We start from the raw sequence: 19,013 nt of genomic DNA on the forward strand, positions 1-19,013 counted from the left end.
TTGGGGAAAACATTGCAATGTCAGGGTTTAGGTTGGCAAGGTAGGAGTTACAGAAGCTTTTGAGGTGGTCTCTTTGCCATTGCATGGTAATATAGCCATTTTCCGGGATTAGAGAAGATGGGGGAGGAAGACAAGCTGCATAAGGGATGCTGTCACATTATGTGTGATTTCTCTGGTCTTTGAAAATCTTCCTGGTTTAGTGGGATGTGTGATCTAGGCAAATTGGTCTCTGAGGAGAAAAATGGCACTTGTAACCTACTCTGTTCCCAGTTCAATGTTCCATGTGGATACTACTGACCAAATGTAATTTTTTTTTAGGCCTACCCATTAGGAGCATCAGAATTAGGATCACGATGCCCACTGGTTCTGCTTGATTAGATATTTGTGCTTAGATAACCTGAAAGAAGTGCTTTTAGCCAGAGGCTTTTATTTTTTATTTTTATTTTATTAAAAGTTTTTATTTTAATTGCGGTTTGTTAATAGGCAGAGTTACACTAATTTCAGGTGTACAATATAGTGATTCAGCACTTCCATATATCACCCAGGGCTCATCATGACAGGTGTATGCCTTAATCCCTATCACCTATTTAACCCAAATCCCCTTACCCACCTCCCCTCTGGTAATGACCAGTTTGTTCTCCGTGATTTAAAGTCTGTTTCTTGGGGCACCTGGGTGACTCAGTGGGTTAGTGTCTGCCTTCGGCTTAGGTCATAATCTCAGGGTCCTGGCATTGAGTTCCATGTCGTCTGGCTCCCTCCTCAGTGGGGAGTCTGCCTCTCCCTCTGCTCCTCTACCTGTTTGTGCTCTGTTTCTCTGTCTCTCTCTCAAATACATAAATAAAGTCTTTAAAAAAAAAATGTTTCTTGATTTGCCTCTCTCTTTTTCCACTTTGCTTGTTTTGTTTCTTAAATTCAACATATGAGTGAAATAATATTAACCAGAAGCTTTTGAAAACAACAAAATGATTAGTGGAAAATGACTAAAGGTATACTTTGATGTAGATTAAACACAGTTTACATATAAATAATTTAATGATAAATCCTTGGCAGGTTACAAGTGAGATAACTATAGTGTTGTCAACAACCAAGCCCTCCTCCCTGCAGTTTTGGTAAGATGATAGCCAGGAGTAGTCTAGGGCTGGATCTACCTTGTAGGAAGTCCTGTGTCTGTGGGTATGCTCCTGGGTACCTTGAGGGTGTCAGGTCTGATGATCAGGCCCAGGGATGTTAAGTACACCCTCAGCCAGGGCAGATAGAGAGCTCTTTGATTTTGCCTGGCATTTAACCAAGTATGGTCTCAAGCTGGATTTGTTTCTTAGGCATTTCAGGATCTAGGGGTTTGTTTCTGGGTTTGTGATGGTCTTGGGTCAAACTGAGGGATGATAAATATATTGTAAGTGTGTCTCTTTTACCTTGCCCAGTCATGGCAAACATAGCTCATTGATCATGGCCTACTCGGCCTTAAGCCCAGAGGCCACTGCATGGTTCCTAGGCAGCCCTGAGAGTTGGTCTGGGAGATGCAGCCCGTTGGTAATCTGTGACCCATCGCATCCTATTGCTTGAATTGATAACCTAATTTCAGGACTTCTTAGAAGTCCTGTCTCCAGTGCTTTAAGTTCAGTTCTTAAGGTGCAAGCTCAGGCTAGTTCACACAGGGTTGGTGCAGTTTCTCGTCCTTATAACTGTTCAATAAATTCACATTATATAAAAATGAATATCAGTATGGTAGAGTAGAAAGAGAATGGTGCTGTTTGTTCTGATCTTGAATCCTGGCTGTTTTATTTACTAGTGGTGTGACCTTTGGCAACTATCTCTTAGAGCTTTGGGCTTTTATGTGTAAAATGGAGAGAACAAGATTCAACTTTCAAGAGTATTGTGAGAATAAGAGGTAATATAAATAAATAGCTTGGCATATTTTCTGATACTTAAAAAAATTTTTTTTATTATGTTCTGTTAGTCACCATACAGTATGTTGTTAGTTTTAGATGTAGTTCTGATACATTTTAAGCATTAGCCATTATTTGTGCTAACATAGGGGGAGATTAGTGTAGTGCCTGGCATGTAATAGATATTCACTAAATGCCACTTTCTTTTTATCCTGTTTATTTCCTTTGTAGGAGTTATCACAGATTGTGATTATTTTTTGTATGTGTGTTTGTTTATTTCTTGGATCAACTCTACTAGAAAATAAGGCCCATCAGGAGTTTGTCAATTTTTGTTCACTGTTATATCTCTAGAACATAGCTTCATGCCTGACACATGTTGTCACTCAGTAGGTATTTGTTGAAACACTAAATGTACTTGATTTATTTTCTTAATAAAATAGTAATATGCAAGAGACATGTGATGCTGTTCTCTATCATGAATGTCCCCTCAAAGGCTTGCCAAGAGGCTACATGAAAATGCTATCTACTTGGCACTTTATGGAGGGGAGGGGTTAATAGGTGTCTGGGGTTTTATATCAGAAATGAGTTTCCTTGGGATTGGAGGCTGCTTACAGTCCTTTCTCCCTTTCCCACTGGGGCTGTTTTATGGGTCTCACTTCAGCAGTCCAGACTGTAATGGAGCTGTCTGACCCACAGTTGGACTTGGCAGAGCTTTATGGTTGAAGGATTTCAACCATGTATAAGGTGGGCACATGTGGCTATTGACCACTGGGAATGGGGCTTGTCCAAATTATGGTAAGCTGACAGTGTGAAATACACCCCAGATTTTGAAGACTATATGTAAAAAAAGTGTAAAATATTTCATTAACAATTTTAATGTCAACTACCTATTGAAATGATAGTTATATTGAGTTAACTAATATCTATTATTAAAATAAGTTTTACCTTTTCTTTTTACTTTTTAAAATGTGGCGCCAGAAAATTTGGAAATGATATATGAAGTTCACAATTGTGCTTTCATTATATTTCCCTTGGCCAGTGTTGCTAGAAGGGGATACAGTTTTGGGTCAGGGTTGAGAACAGTAGACTAGATGTCCAAAGAGCTGGTCTCAGTCCTGTTTCTGCACTAATTCAGGATGTGACCTTGAACAAGTCATCTAACCATTCTGTACCTTAGAGCTTTATGGAAAATGCTTTTCAGAGGCTTTGATAGCTAAGAAGGGAAAAACAGTGTTAGAGAACTATATAATTACAAGATCCTAATTGTCATATTTTCATTCCTAAAGCCACTTTGGGCATATCTGGGGTACAGGCAGACATACCTCCTGATCCTGGAAAGAATACACTGAGGGCACTTTCTATCTGCACGAGGCTCACTCTTTGCTGGAGGAATCCAGGGTGCAAAAAGCAAGGCAGGAAGTTCTGGCTTTTGTGTATAGCTTGGATGATAATTAGGACTTGCTAGTCAAGCTGAACTTCCTTAAAAAAATTACAATTTTTATGAAACAGACTGACTCACTGTAAAAGTCTCATCCTTAGTGCCAGCACTCCATTTTATGAAGTCAATACTATTTTCAGTTGTGCCAGACTCATTCAGAAAAACAGCAAGGTCAGTATTTGGACACCTTGGGTATACGGAATGACCTGTTTGACCTGGGAAACACAGACCTTTCTGCTCTGTCAGAGATCTGGGAAACTTCCTCTCCCACAATCCCTGCTGAGAAGGAATCAGAACTCTGATGATGATGTTTGTCTAATTGAGACCGTGTCTATTTAATTTAGATTGTGTCTTTCTAATTTATATTATAAGCCCTCTCGATTGAAATTAAGTCTCTCTTAATGTTTTGTATGGTATCCAGTGTGTTTTCTGTGCTTAGATAATATGAACAATAAGGAACATCTTAAAATATTGATGTATTTTTATTACTGTGAAAGTTCTTTGGAGGAAAATCTTCAGAAGTTTTGGACTTTTGAGTGTGTATAGTCTGCAAACATTTTAGGAAGAAGTAGAATATTCAGGGACCTGCTATTTATAAATACCTGGATGATTGATGGGATATTTTCATTTTAAAAATCTAGCTATAAGACATTAGGTAGACATGGTTTTATGCTATATTTCTTTCACTTCCCTATACAATTACAAAGTTGTTACATTGAGTATATCTGTCTTCTGGTAGATAAAACTCAGATCCCTACAGTTGTATGCATTTCCATTCCCTGTGAGTGTACAGAAAAACCTCAGGCTGCATTTAGATGCATTATTTAATTCCCCTTTTTTTCTTTCCTCTAGTAGGATGTGAAAGAACAGGCATGGGCTCTGGAGTCCACCAGCATTAGAATCTGGGCTCTACTACATAACTTGATGATTTTGGGCAAATTATTTAATTTCTTCAGGTCTCAGTTTCCTTACCCTACTTTAGAGTAAGGTATATCCTGCTTTTTTAGTTGTTTGAGTATTGAATTGGGTTGCCATTATAAAATGCTTAGAAATTAGTGATAGGCTTTCTCATAAAGAGCTAAATTAAAAAGACATATTTGACTTTTTGCAACTCATAGATTATGGTAGATTACATTTACTTAGGACTTTTTTCCCTCTAAGGATATTTTGCAATTTTTATTATCTCTGTAAAATATTTATGCATTTATGATTTTTCATGCCTATTTTGCCAAAGGGGGAAACTGAGTCACTTGAAGATTGAGAGTCCAGTTGTTCTTCATTTAGGCTGCCATGTCCTTTTGTCAGAGTAAAGTATGAAAATGCTGACCTTTCCTTGCCAGCGGAGAATCCACTTAGCGCTATTTACTATAACATCCCCCGAGAGAAACAGGAGGCTCAGTGCCCAGATCAGCCCTTGACTGATTAATGAGCATCAGTGTGTGCCAGGCATTGAGAAGGGTTCAGAGAAGAGAGAGAAGGTCCCTGTCCTCAAATAATTTGACAGCTAATGGGTAAGTCAAGGGCACATAAATACACATGAAAACAAGACTAAAGCATATTGACATATGTGGGATCCCTGCTATGTGCAAAGGCATATGTTAACGCCTTATGATTGGCAGAGCAATGAAGGATATACAGGTTTAACAGAAGAGAGAGTTTGCTGACTGCTCTAGGAGTCAGGAAAGTTTTCTTTGGGATAATCGAAGGCAATGGTCCTGAACTCTTATTGGACCCCACTTCCTGAGATTTGGATTCAGCATGTCTGGGACAGGACCTGAGATTCTGCATTTCTAACATGCTCCCTAGTGATGCTGATGCTGCTGACCTTCAGGTCACACTTGAGTTGGGAGACTAAGATGAGCTGAATGCAGCTCTGGGAGGAGAAATTAGGAGGGCACACCAAGGAGGATGTGTCTGCCCTTCTTGGTGTGCCCAATTTTGCCTGTATATTTTTGGCCTTTGCCTTCCTCATGCCTTTCACCTGGGGTGCCCCTTCATTGTGGTTGGCCAGTGTCACTTGACATTACCAAATGGTGAAGCAGTGTGCTGCATGTGCTCTTTATTCAGAAAGAGAAAATTTCCACCTTTGCTATATGGCCTTGTAACCCTGCCTTCTCTTTCTCAAAATATTTGCATTTGAATACTACCTCTGACTCTCTGCTCTCCTCCTGTCCACTTCCCTCCCCCTCCAACTCTTCTTTTGGCAGCAGTGAAGTTCCTGGGCTTCCCAATTGAAATAACTTTAAAAAAGCTTAAAGACAATCCCACAAATTATAGTTACTGGTATTTACTCAAGTAAAACCCAGTGTCCTGTTGCTTTGTTGACAGCAGGGTCCTGTTGGGTTAGTAGGGGCTGCTAGAGTTAAAAAGAGGACCTGGTTGAGTTGCCTCACCATGGGAGGAGAGAGGTATGCACCATCAGATATTTAACACTCCTCAGCAATTATGGGAGTTTGCATTCTCTCCCTGGCAGGAACATAGTATTTACTGCAGTGTTTCAAGTTTGCTTCCAATGCTATCTGATAGAAGTGCTTTTATCCCCTGAAGATACAGTACACAATACAAATCATCATGGGTTTTATCTCAGCTGGAGCTGCTGCTTCTCCAAATACATTTACTCTGTGCAACTGTCCATCAGACCCATTTTTCATCCTTCATCCCGTTACTTTACGATGGCTGGGTTTAAGGCCTTTCTTCTGTTCTTTGTTCCTTTAGCTCAGCGAAGTAAACAGCAGGATTGATCTTACACTGCATTTTGGTATTGTTCCAAGTGCTCATCAATAGACACGGCTGGGAATGCACTGACTGGAAAGGAAGGGCAGATGGAAATGCACTTCTTGTTCTTTGTGCCTTTTAGTGTGCAGCGGAATGTCCCTAATCTGAGGGTTTCTACACTGGCATCCGATCGACATGCAAATTCATCATCAGGTGATGACTCCCATATTAGTTCTAAGAGAAGTACTTAAAGCTATCAGGGAGGAAAAGTGAGAAAAAAGAAAAGAGATAATGAAAAGGTGAATTAATTAATTAATTTTGCATTCTCAGTAAATCTGTGAAACTGGAAAAGAAAATGGCAGAACTATGGAAAATGGCAGAACTATGGAAAAGACAACCTTGCTAAGGCAGTGCTGGTTTAGATCCTTCGGCACTGGGCAAAAAGAATGTGTCTGGATTGATCTGTGATAGACAAGTAAATGTTTCTTTGATGCTCTTGAAACAAAGTATCCTTGATTGATCTTTTACTGGTTAAACAATATTAAACAGATGTAAAGGATTTAAGAACTGGCAATTGAGACTTTTAGCAATAGTGACATAGTGGGTGGATGGCAGATACCATCTGAAATAAGGAGAGATTAGCTGGCAAAATCAAGATCACATTGGTGCATTCTGATCTACTGTTGGCTGAGCTCTTTAAAAAATGTGGATGGTTCTTGTGCAAATGAGTGTACTTATGTAAATGAGTTCCCATTTATTTTCAGCATCAGTTTACATTAAAACCATTTTAAACCACATTTCAACCAGTTACTTTTAAATTCACATTTTTAGTTATATGTGACCTTCCTCCCCTGACTTTTTTTCAAATATTTCAGGTCTCTGGAAAATAATGATTTGTGTTTGTCTATGAGCTTCTGAAGGAAAGAGATCTTTTTTTTTTTTTTTAAATTCAACTTTGTTTTCCTAGTCCATAACACAGAGCAAGTGCTCATAAATGTTTATTGAGTGAATGTTTGAATGAATAAATAAATAGATGAATTAAAAGATCTCTTGGTTTAAATGACCTTGGCCAAAGATATTTATCATAGAGCTAGAAATGAGATCAAGAATTCAGCCCTCTACCCTCAGCTTATCCTGAAACTTCCAGGCATCTGTGTTGTCCCCCAACTACCGGGGTGGTGGGATTATTTTGGGACTCCTGGTTCACCCTTAGTCCACTTTCTCTGAGAGCTGCTTGCAGTTGCAGTTGTCTTTGTTGAAAGGAAATACTAGGAATTGGGATATTAAAAGTCCAAGTCAGTTGATAGTAGGACAGAACACAATGGCATTCCTGTGGGAGTAGCTGAATCAGGTTAATAATGAAGAGTAGAATGAATGCCTAAGGGTAACTGCTGATGTGGGGTCCTGAGAACCACTTTGAATCTAAAACTGCTGATTGTGTCCAGCTCACTTCTCCCACTATTCATTCTACTCTACTTCCTGCCCTCAGATTTTTGGACAGCTCTGCTTTTCTAATGTTTACCCCTTTTCCCTCCAGCTCTATAACTTTAATTGAGCTAATTTAATGATTTCTTGCAGCAAAATTTTCTTCAGATTTCTAAATAAAGTTTCTGGGCAGTCACAATCAAATTGGAAGACATAGAGGGGTTATGTTTAGTGGAAATGCATCTGTGTTCCTTGAGTTGCTCCCTGCTACTTTCCTCCTTATTTAAGGGGAAAATGGTTTTTGTGAAGCTATAGCCTAGAAAATAACTTCTCTTCTATATTAGGAAATAAGATGGGAGGAGAATTATCAACTAAGAAACTCAAGAAGCATTAAATTTTAGAGCTGAAAAGCAACAGAAGTTTCTACTTTATTAGAGTCTCTAAAAACTCACATCCTGGCTCCTAGAATGGTAGCTGTTCTCATTCAGTGCTATTGATGACTTGGTTCCTCTGGTCTGGAAAGTACTGTTGTTAGTGACTGCATAGCATGAACAACATTAAGTCATGTGGAAACTGTGAGTACATGGCCATTTTCAAGTGAGAAAATAGCCAGATGATTAATGTGTGAAGTCCAGACTTGGGCAAAATCTTTCTTCTATTGATAGCACTATTTCCACAAACCTGGCTAAGAGCATGCTCTTTTGAGCTTGTTAATTCTTCTGGGCTTAATGACCCCCATATTACTATCTCTTCTATATTGCTTAGGTTAGAGACTAAGCTGCTGTATCAAAGATACACCTATGTCTAGTGGATTAACCATGACAGAAATTTACAAGAGGCAGAGATCCAGGGCTTGGTAGAGTGTCTTTGCATCTTTAGTGTGTGGTTTTGGTCTCTGGGTCCAAATCTTATCCCATTTCTGGCCAGTGTGAAGGAGAAGGGAGGGAGGAGAGGCAAGAAGAGTGCATGCCCATTTTTCTTAAGGACATACCCTAGAGTTAGCATATATCACTTCCATTTACCTATCATTAGCAGAACATAGTCACATTGCCACACTTAATTGTAAGAATGTCTGGGAAATACATTATTTGGCTGGACAGCAGAGTTTTATTATATTTCTTAAAATTTTTTTTTAATTTGAGTATAGTTGGCTCACAGTTTTAAATTAGTTTTAGGTGTACAACACAGTGATTCAACATCTCTGTGTTACGCTATGCCCACTATAAGTGTAGGTACCATCTGTCACCATACAATTCTATTATAGTATCATTGATTCTGTTCTTATACTGTACCTTTTATTTCCATCACTTATTCATCCAAAAATAGAATCCTGTGTTTCTTACTCTCCTTCACCCATTCTATCCATCCCTCTACCTCTTTCTGGCAACTGTCAGTTTGTTCTCTGTATTTATAGGTCTGATTCTGCATTTTGTTTGCTTGTTTATTCATATTTTTTTAGATTCCACATGAGTGAAATCATAAGGTACTTTTCTTTCTCAATCTTATTTATTTCACTTAACATAATACCCTGTAGGTCCATCCATGTCACAAATGATGAGATCTCATCCTTTCTTATGGCTGTGTAATAATCTATTATATATACACCACACCTTCCTTATCCATTCCTCTATCAATGGATGCTTAGGTTGCTTCCATATCTTGTCTGTTGTAAATAAAGTGCAGTAAACATAGGGATGCATAGATCTTTTCAAATAAATGTTGTCATTTTCTCTGGGTAAATATTCATCGTAGAATTATTTGATTATATGGTATTTCTATTTTTGATTTTTTGAGGAGCCTCCATACTGTTTTCCACAGTAGCTGTACCCACTGTGGAATTTACATTCCCACCAAGAGTGTACAAGAGTTCCTTTTCCGGGACACCTGGGTGGCTCAGTTGGTTAAGCGGCTGCCTTGGGCTCAGGTCATGATCCCAGGGTCTTGGGATTGAGTCCTGAATTGGGCTCCTTGCTCAATGGGGAGCCTGCTTCTCCTTCTGCCTGCCACTCCCCCTCCTTGTGTTCTCTGACAAATAAATAAAATCTTTTAAAAAAAAGTTCCTTTTCCTCCACATCCTTGCCCACACTTGTTATTTCCCATCATTTTGATTTTAGCCATTCCGACAGATGTGAGGTGATATCTCATTGTGGTTTGGTTTGCATTTCCCTGTTGATTAGTGATATTGAGCATCTTTTCATGTGTCTGCTGGCCATCTGCATGTCATCTTTGCAAAAATATTTATTCAGGTCCTCTGCCCATTTTTTAATCAGCTTGTTGATTTATTTATTTTTTTGGGGGGTGTTGAGTCCCAGAAGTTATTTATATACTTTGGATGTTAACCCCTTACTGGCTATATCATTTGCAAATATATTTTTCCATTCAGTAGGTTTCCTTGTTGTTTTGTTGATGATTTCCTTTGCTGTACAAAAGCTTTTTATTTTGCTGTAGTTCTAGCATTTTATTTTTGCTTTTATTTCCCTTGCCTTAGGAGACCTATCTAGAAAAATGTTGCTATGACCCCTGTCAAAGAAACTAATGCTTATTTTCTCTTCTAGGCTTTTTATGGTCTGAGGTCTCACTTTTAGGTCTTTAATCCATTTTGAGTTTATTTTTGTGTATGGTTTTAGAAAATGGCCTGTTTCATTCTTTTGCATGTAGTTGTCTCGTTTCCCCAACACCATTTATTAAGAAGAAACTGTCTTCCCCCATTGTATATTCTTGGCTTCCTCTGTTTTATTATTAAATAAAAATGGGTATTGACAGATAATTAACAGTGTTTATCACATTCCTCAAACCCACTCCTTCCCCATAGCCTACATGCTCCAAATGCATTCAGTAGGGGAGTATAAGCCTTTTCTTAGAAGGGCATAGGGGAACTGAGCTGGAGATAAGTCTAATCAATAGAGATCTATAAAAATCTGTAGAGAGAAAGACCACTCAGGGGTGTTTATATTTGTTGTGAGTGATCTCTGTACCTTCTTTGTGTATTGGTCAGTCAGTCATAGACCTGTGTGAGTGTCCAGGGCTACCACCAGCTGACATAGGAACATTCTCTGACTTCTCAGAAATTATCATCCCACCTCTGCTTGAATCCCTAATCTAAGGTATATTTTGTGCTTCCACATATAGAGATTTACACTGTTTAATAATTTTGAAAATTCCTATTTTACTAAGCTATCTTACACTCTCAGCAGACTCAAGAAACAAGGGGAGAGAGAACAAGATAATGGAAAGTGTTTACTATTTATTTATCATGAGATTTAGGTATAAAATATAGATTGTTGGTTTACACATAAAATTGTGTGTGGCATACACTGAATGTAAAAGATTTAAAAATATCTAGACATTTATGGGTGGAACAAGTCTCCTACTCTTGACAAAATGACCTTAGATTCTTCAGAAAAATGTTGTTTATTTAAAATATACAATTTTAAGAGGATCTTGATTTCTCATGGTGTGGTTTCTCATTCTTTCAAATCTTCCTGGTATCCTGTCTATACAGCACATGTTATTTTCTATCTTCAGGTATACTGTGTCTTTTTTTTCTTCAAGTATATGTCTTATCTCTTTCATTTGACTAAATCTCCAAGAAGAGTACCCACTTATAATTGTCTCCTGTTCCTCTCAGCAGCCAAACACTAATCCTTCAGTACAGCAAATACACTATAAATACTGGATGGATGAATGAAGTCAGCACACAGGGATTTAGGCCCAATCACATTGCAGCTCAAACATCACTTCCTCAGAGAAGCCTTCCCTGACTACCCTGTCTAGAACGGCATGTTGATCACCTTGCCCTGGGCTAATTTTCTTCATAGTACTTACTGCTGCCCAACATGACTTTCATCTTTGAGTTTAACTGTTAATGTCTGTGTGCTGCTCTTGAGACAACAATCCATGAGATTAAGAGAGTTACTTTTGTGCACAGCTATATTCTCAGCTTTTAGAACAGTGCCTGGTTTAGTGATACTTATTGGAAAAAATAATGAATGGTGATAATTCTATAAGGACAATTTTATTCATCAAAATTATTTTGCAAAGTTTCATAAGCATATTTCAATTTAAAAAGAAGAAGGGACTTTGATTAGGCACTTGGGACAGGGCTTGAGACACCCAAGAATCTTCTCAGATAGTTGAACTGGCTTCTGAAGAGAGTTCTATTTGTTGAAGATTTCAGTATTTGTTAATAAAAGAATGAGTTGGATAATATAAGTTCAGGGGTATAAGCTGGGGCATAGTTGAATGTTTCTGAATAATAAAGGGACTCCTCTGAGAGTAATCTGAAAGGAGAAAGGACTAACTAGGGAGGCCAGTTGCTAGGTCACAGTAGAGAGAGAAACCCTGTTATAACTGAGGAGAGGTTTGTGGAAAATAAAACACCTAATACAGATTTCATTAGAATGCTATCTGTAACCCTATACAGCACCTCCATGAAGTCTTCCTGATATTTTTCATAAATAAAACAAACATCCCCAGTGCTTGTAATTACTTTTTTTTTTTTTTTATTGGACACTAGTAAGGGGGTTGAGTTAAACTTTTGGTAGATTCAAGGAAGTTAGTAGCCCTGGCTAAAGGAACCGGAAGTGTCTGACCGTTGTCTGAGTTAAATGTAACATACCCTAAAGGGAGACAATTCATCATATGCGTGTCCTGCTTCCCCTATTATACTGTAAGTTCCCAAGAGTCATGGCATAGATCTCCAGCTTTCTTTAAAGATCCCACAAGAGATGATATAATGGGCCTATGAGTTATGATCATTTAGTGAATACCACCTGTATCAATCAGCTACTGCTACATAACAACCAGTGGCGTTTGCCATAAGCATTTATCTTTCACATAACTGCAGATTGATTTGAGAGGCACTGATCTAGGCTGAGCTTGAGTGAGTGACTGCTATCACTTGCAGGTCCAGCTAGGCTTGGGTCTTCACTGAGGCATGGACTTTGGTCTGCTCCATGTGGACTTATTTGGGGGTTCAGACTGAAGGGGTGGCATTTACCTAAAGGGAAGCTCTTTACATTATGATTGCAGAGTCACAAGAAACAAACAAAACATGGGATGCCTATTAAAGATTAGACTAGGAACAGGCAAACTGTCAAATTTACCCACGGCCCATTGGCTAAAGCATCACAAGCTAGGACCCAAGTTAAGTAATGCCCCTGCTTTGTATAGGATGAACAGCAAAGGCTGTGGATACAGGTGGAGTGAAGAATTAGGACCAGCAATTAAGTCTGCCACATTAACCAACCAACTGACAAATCCTATGTGATACTGAGAAGCTGGGCCTGAGAGTGAGTCCATTCCCAGCAGATGTTGGTGTGGGTGTGAGTAGAGGGCCTTTGGGGGAGTTTTTATTTTTCCTCTTTGCCAAAGGGGCCATTAAAGTTAAAAACCTCATTTTTGTAATAGAATGCACACAACAGTACACATATTGACTTATGTTTTTAGTCAATATCAAGATTTATTGTCCCCAGAGTTAAATAAATCGTGATATTGACCCCATCATAAGCCAATATCTGCTTAATGCACTTTTTTAAGAAGTATTTTGTATTCATTTATATTAATAGGATGCAAGCAGTCACTCACAGTGTTACTTTGTTTTCCCTTTCTTGTTCTATCTCCTTTTATTTTTCATTTGTCCTGATAATTAGTTCAGGGTTAATGTGAGAGTGGTATGAAAATGAAATGGCATGAAATGCAGGAAAGATAGCCAACAGTGAACACTGCCCGACTGTAGAAGGAGGGACATTTGTTTCCATAGTTCTCCATAGAGAACTGTGCCTTCTCTGATTCCGGATAGTGGAAAAGAATTCTGTTTTCTTCAGCAGTTGTTTTTCTCTGGGTTCCTTTCCTCTGTGATGTTCCTATATAGAATTCCTTTGGGTCAATGGAGGATATGGAGGTGAGGGGGAAAGGCAGGAAGGGACAGTAAGTCAAGGGTTCTTCAGTTGTCCTTGGATTGATTTTTTCTGGCTTTATTTTTTGTGTGCTGCTTTATTCTTGGTTTCTTTGTCTTTTTCTTTCTATTTTGTAGCTGGCATTTACATTTTCTGGAGGAGTGGAAAAAATATATTTCTTTAATACTGAATTCCATTTATCTCCATAAATTGGTTAGGGTATATGATCTAAAGGACTCAGCTGTTTTTAAAATAGGTTTATTCCTTTCCTTGAAGATTATTTCCACACAGTATAGACGAGTTAGTAGGAGACTCATTTTGTAGACCTCAGTGAGAGCTCCACATTTGCAGAGCATCATTTCAGATGTGGAGTTTTTGAACAAAGAAATTAAATTTATATGTATCACCTAAATTATTTCGAATTCATGGTTCAGCAAAGAGTTCAGATCCTAATCAAATATGTAGTTTGCATGGGAGCTACCACCCTTCTCAATAATAACATGGCAGTTCTATTTGTGGATTTGACTAGATATGGGGTCGCAGGGAGAGACTGCTTTTGTGGGAATTTACTGTGGTTGTTTGCACTTGGGCCTGTGTTAAATGTCTGGTTTTACCACAATAAAAATTTTCCAGAGAGATAATTGAGAGAAGAGCTTTTCAAACAGTTTTCATCCCTTATAAATAATAGAAGGACCCCCTTCCTTTACATACAAAGAATCTTTAAAAGGAAATGGATTCTACTGTCTCCGTCTTGCCTTTTCATCTGCCAAAATACTGCCGTTGTGCAAGGCCCATGCCATTGTGCAAGGCCCATGGAGATCTCCCTCCTCCACAAGCCTTTCCCAGCTCTCCATGATCTGCCACTCCCCCCTCATTTGAACTCTTACAAAATGTATGGTTTGTGTCACCTAATCAGTGTTTGACTTAATTCAAGGTTGGTTTTATTTTCCTGTTTTGGATGTCAAGTTTATCTCCACACCAGATTGTATAGTACAGGAGACCAAAGCCTGAATTTTTTACTTCTTTAAAATTGGGAGCTGGGAAGAAGGAGGAGAAGGGGGAGACGGGAGATGGGAGACGGGAGAGGGAGATAGATTGAAGAGACTGAAGAAGATTGTAGCTAATATTTGTTAGTCCTCACCATGTGGCAGGGACTCTTCCAAGTCCTTTAAATAGGTGAACTTGTGTAATCCTTACCACAACCCTACCAGTTAGATTCAATGATTATCCCTGTCTTACAAAGGACATTAGACACAGAGAAGTTAAGCAGCTTGCTAAGGTAAGGAGTAGACCAGCATTCAAAACAAGGTCTCAAACTCCAAAGCCCATGTTCTTAAAGCTATCCCAGTATCATCAATGATTATCAGAATAGGCCATGAATTTCTAGCTTGAACATAGAGGAGACTAAGATAGAGCACATACTTGTTATTTGAGGGATGGGAGGGGTGCAGGATAAAGCTGGGCTGGAAGAGGAGAGCAGGACCCAAGTTTTAAAAATCAGGTTTCTTCTAGTTCTATTCTCACCTGACTGACTTAAAGCACTCAGAGATGATGGCTCAGGAATTTTAGAAGTTATAAAGTGGGGGAAGTAAGAACAGTTTTTTTCATTCCAGACAGCTACTTCAATATGAGTCCCAGTGCAGGAATGTTGTGTCCTGATTTCTGCTGTGGTGCTTCCTAGCTCACATAACAGAATGCTTTGTTGAAGAGGACGTAGCCTTTCCCAGCCTGATCACTGCCCATATGGTATCAGCTCTGGATCCTGGTTGGTGGAGAATGTATCTTAATCTGCACTGTCTTGCACTCTGCTGGGAGTGGCCCACTCTCCTTCTTGAAGAATGAGATGCGCTGGGTACCACCTTAGTATACACAAGGCAGTTTTCATCCTACGTTGTGTTTCCACATGGATTTATGCTACAAATGCTTCATTCTTTTTTTCTTTCACAAAATAAGGATGAATACCATTTAGTCATGCGTGTTACAGTCATTATGGCTGAACACACACCTCTTTTTTAGTATCCAGTGGTCAAAAACCTGGAAGGTATCAATTTTATTGGTTAACCCATGAAGATTAGGGGGTGGGCTTGAGCAGGGGAGAAAAGAGGTAGAAACCTGTGGGCCACAGTGAGCCCTCACATGAACTCCCTTGGCTCTAGGTTCTGAAAAGTGGTGCTCTCCCCTCCTTTCTGCTCCAGTAGCCCTGCATACCATGTTGGGGCAGTTGGGTGTCTGATGTCTATAGATAGACATGTTCACAGCCGGCAAGCAGATGTTTCCCTATTAGTTTCATAACAGGCTGAAAGATTGGTTTAGGGACAATCTCAACATCTCCCACTTCAGATGGCAACTTATTCTTCATTTAAAACACACCAAACCTAGACTATCACCTTCACGTTCTGTGATTCTGGACTATAATTATTAAAGTGGATGGTGGAGGACATGGAAGTGTGCTCTGCTCTTCAGCCATTGGTCTTTGGTTTCAATGTAGCTTCTAGGTGAACTGGAACCTCTTGATTCTGGCATGTTTTAATTTTGTTTCTTGGTTGGGAGTGAGGGTGTGGAGACCTTGGTGAGAAGGGGTTGGGCAAAGACACTCCCTCAGGTAGTGTATTAAAGAGGAACAGCTTCATATACTCTTGTCTGAATGGCTTCATCTGCTCTTCTATTCAAATTTAGTTTAAATTTTTGCTTGGGGCATTTGAACAATTCCTCCCCAACCCAAATTCTTTTGAAGTGGAGTCTTTTTCTTGTCATTCATTTCTAGTGATCTCATTTCACCTCCTAAAGAATGATAAATATTACTAATTGAGATACATGTTTTTCTAGAATTCAACTTTTAAGGTTAATCTAGCACTAAATTCAGTCCTCCTGGGGTGTTCCTATATAGCTATTTAACCATAAAAGGCCTTTTGTTGTGACTTTCCAGAGAGGAAAATCACATTGCATGGAGATAGGAGGGAAGAGCAGTAATTGAGTGCATAATAGTGATGTCCCATAGCTCCCTGTGATTACAGTGGGCAGGGGCATGCCAGCAAGTTCCACCATTTAGTATGTAAGCCTTGGGGGATTGAGGCAGGTGGGTGGCAAGACATTTCAGATGAAACTTGTGTGACTGAGATCAACACAGCAGAGATGACTGGATTGAATCTTGCTTGAAATAATGCTCTTCCTGTGTCTCCCCACCCCCCACCCCCCACTGAGGAGTTAAAACTATTAATAAATGAAATAAGAGCTTACTAAGCTCTATTGTGTCTGATAGACATTGTGCTAGGTCAGGTGGGAGACAAAAATAAGTATTAGAATGAACTACTTGAAATTGCTGCTTTTGGACTGTTTTTACTTACAAAAATGTCAATTTTATATAATTCATCCTAATATAAAGAACTTCCATGTATTTAACATTTATTCAATAAAACAAAGCTTATATAAGTTGCCTAACATACTGCCTGATATATAGTAAAAATTCAATAAATGGTACCTATTTTGATCAATATTTTGCTGCCATGGGCACTGATTGTAGGTTGGAAGTATATAATAATGATTCAGTCAGCTTTATTCAAGGGCCTAAATGTGATCCCTCTATTTGGATTGACAGGTCGAGTAATCTAAGAACTCATTACTATGTATAATCCTCCCTCACATCATTCATTTACTTGTAGGAGGAAACCAGATCTCCAGGGTAACTTGGCAGTGTGAATGGGTCTCTGCTCCACCACGTTCGAGTAGAATGAGACAGTGTAGGAGGCCTGTCTGACATCTGGGACAAACTACAGTGTTTTTTCAGGTCTACTTATAATCCAACTTTTGAGGAATATTAACTTTGTCCCTAATTTGTGAAATCTTCCTTTTACTCTGAGTTTTAATCCATAAACGTTTTCATATAAACTGAAACATTGAGAATTATAAACCATATTTGATGGAGATGACAAATCACAGTTTTGGATGATTATATCTGATATAACAGCTGGAAAAGGAAAGCCAGAAACATGACAGAGGCCAATGAAAAGCTTTCTTTGGCATGAAGAAGCATATTGTCATAATATTCCCCCCAAATTGAATTGCCTTAAAAAAAAAAGAACTGTAGGAATATTAGAAGAAACACAAATATTTTTTGAGAAGTTAAAATAAGTCCTTTTTGTGAGAGAATGTTTTCAATACCATCAATTTTCAGCCTTCAGAGTGTTTCAGAGTAGTCTATTCACTGAAGGGACAAAAAAATTTTACAGGGCTCTAAGAGGCACTTTCCAGAAACACGCCATAGACTTTCTCTGCTCTTCCTATAGGCATTTTTTTATTTGGAACAAAATTTAGAAGCAAGGGAACTTATGAGCTACTTGATTTAAATGATAAATGGTACCACTCTAAATCAGTATCCTTCCTGTGTTTTTAACCATCTCCAGGAAGAAGGTCCTCCAGGAAGAGGTCCTCAAGGGATGCACTTCTGGACTCTTGAGATGTGGTGGTTATCATGCCAGTGATTAGAGTGCTCCCATCCATTTCACCAATCAGTATGGTCAAGGGTGGCTTCTCCAAGATGGTGACCTTTGAGCAGAGCTTGGATGAAGAGTCTTTGAACCTATGAAAGAATGAATTGTGGTATGTTTGAGTGACAAAAAAGTCCGCAGTGTCTAGAGCTTAGGGAACAAGGAGGATGGAGGAGTGTTAGGAGGTGAAGTAAAGAAGCAGATGAGATGGGACTAGTTCTTATAGAACCTCTTAGGGAGAGAAAGAATTTGTACCTTATCCTGGCTTCTATGCCACTAATTACATGACCTTTATAATACAAAAAAAACCCAGGGGCATGTAAGAGTACATTGTATAGTTTTATTTTTCTGCGGCTTTATTGAGGTATGATTGACAAATAAAGATTGTTTATATTAGGTTGTACAACATGATTTTTTCTTAAGTTATACAATGTGATTATTTATTATACATATACACTGTGACATGATTACCACAATCAATGAACACATCCATCACCTCCTATAGTTACCATTTTTTGTGTGTGTGTCTGGTGAGAACATTCACAATATACCTTCTAAAAAGCAGATTTCAAGTATACAATACAGTATTATTAATTATCATCACCATGCTGTACAGTGCAATATCCAGAACTTTTCCCATTTCTCTCACACCCAAACCCTTGGCAACTACCATTCTAAATTCTGGTTTTATGAGATTAAATTATACATGTAGGTACAATCATACAGTATTTGTCTTTCTGTGTCTGGCTTATTTCAATTAGCGTAATGTCCTCCAGTTTGAACCATGTTGTAGCAAATGGCAGGATTTCCTTCTTTCTCATGGCTGAATACTATTTCACATTGTGTGTGTGTTTCACATTTCTTTATCTGTTGATGTGTCAATGGAAAGAGGACAGTTTTAGGTTTAACAGTTTAATATGTGCAAAGTGCTTAGACCCATGCTCCTTATATATAGTAAGTGCTCAATAAATTATAGATATTGTTATTAATATTATTGGAAGATATGGGAGGATTTTAGCAAGAGAGTAACATGATCCGATTTGCACTTCAGAAAATGTCACTTTGGTTGCCATGAGGAATCTGAAGGGAGATGAGAGGGGGACAGGAGACCAGTTAGGTGGCTGTTGTAATATGTAGCTAAGAGATGGTGATGAAATGAACAGGAAAG

The sequence above is a fragment of the Enhydra lutris genome, unplaced genomic scaffold (assembly GCF_002288905.1).
Source record: "Enhydra lutris kenyoni isolate GAN:26980312 unplaced genomic scaffold, ASM228890v2 scaffoldscaffold18, whole genome shotgun sequence".
Lineage (NCBI taxonomy): Eukaryota > Metazoa > Chordata > Mammalia > Carnivora > Mustelidae > Enhydra > Enhydra lutris.